Consider the following 1370-nt stretch of genomic DNA (forward strand, 5'->3'; position numbering starts at 1 on the left):
AACTGATTGAGTGATTAATAAATATTTTTACTAGTCTTGCTAAAATCCATTGATTGTTAAACCCTAATTGCATGATTAATTGAATCCGTTTTTGCTAGTCTTGATAAACCATAATATTATGAGCACATAGAAATAGTATTGGTGAGACTTGCTAGAAATTGACTAATTGATTAAATGCCTTTAAGATTGATAGTCTCATTGTCCTCACAAGATTGAAATCCGAATTGATTGTTTTTAAGAATAAGGCCGCATGAAAATTATACCTAAATATTGAGTGATATATGATTTGAGATGTCGAAAATCAACCTGGATTTTGCTGCCCTAAATCTCTCGGGAGATAATTATTTACGGTGGGCATTGGATACAAAGATTATGCTAAAGTCAAAAAAACTTGGTGAATGTATCATAGAAGGCAATAATGCCAATGAGAAAGATTGATACATGGCAATATTAATCAATGTTCAAGAAATCGCTAGGCGGTAACTAGACGTTTTATTGAGAACTAGCGCCTAGGCGGATTATTCGGGGCCTAGGCGAGGCCTAAGCGTTAACGAATTATTGATTTATTTTATATATATTTTATATTTATATGAGATATTTAGTTTTTGATTTTTAATTATAAAATTATTGTGATAAATTATTAAAAATAGATATACAAAACAAAATAAATTAGAAAGTTTTGTGGATTTATACTAACATTATTGTTTAATTTAACATTTTAGACCAATTTAGGTCGATTTTAACCGCTTTAGAACAACTTAAACCGATATAATTCATATAAATCGGATTTTTGGAAAATCGTTTCGGATATGACCGAGTTACCGCCTAGGCGGGGGCCTAGGCGCCGCCTGGACCGATTTTTAGAACCTTGATATTAATTATTAGCCATCATCTTATTAAGAGTCTCAAAGATCAATATCTGACTATAGAGAATCCTCTAGACCTTTGGACAAATTTAAAAATCGATATATGATCACAAAAGAACGGTGTTATTAGCAAAGGTCCTATTTGATTGGAGGAATCCCAAAATCCAGGACTATAAGCCCGTGGATGAGTCTATTGCTAGCTGGGCAAAAAATAATGGATTACTGATGAGAAACAGTGAATTGAGACCTCCTGGATTAACCCCATTACCTGATACCAATAAGGCCGCATAAGTAAAAAAAAAAAGAGGTAACCACGTCCAGAATGATACACCACATGGTCATGGCCGTGGAGGGTGGAAAGGACGTAGCCATGGCCACTATAACACATTTGGCCGTGGGAATCACTATGGCAGGGGCCGTGGGAATCACTATGGCAGAGGCCGTGGGTATCAACCCAATTTGAGCCATGGTCAAGGCAGTGGCCGTGGTATATCCTTTAAACCA

The sequence above is a fragment of the Brassica oleracea genome, unplaced genomic scaffold (genome assembly GCF_000695525.1).
Source record: "Brassica oleracea var. oleracea cultivar TO1000 unplaced genomic scaffold, BOL UnpScaffold00861, whole genome shotgun sequence".
NCBI lineage: Eukaryota > Viridiplantae > Streptophyta > Magnoliopsida > Brassicales > Brassicaceae > Brassica > Brassica oleracea.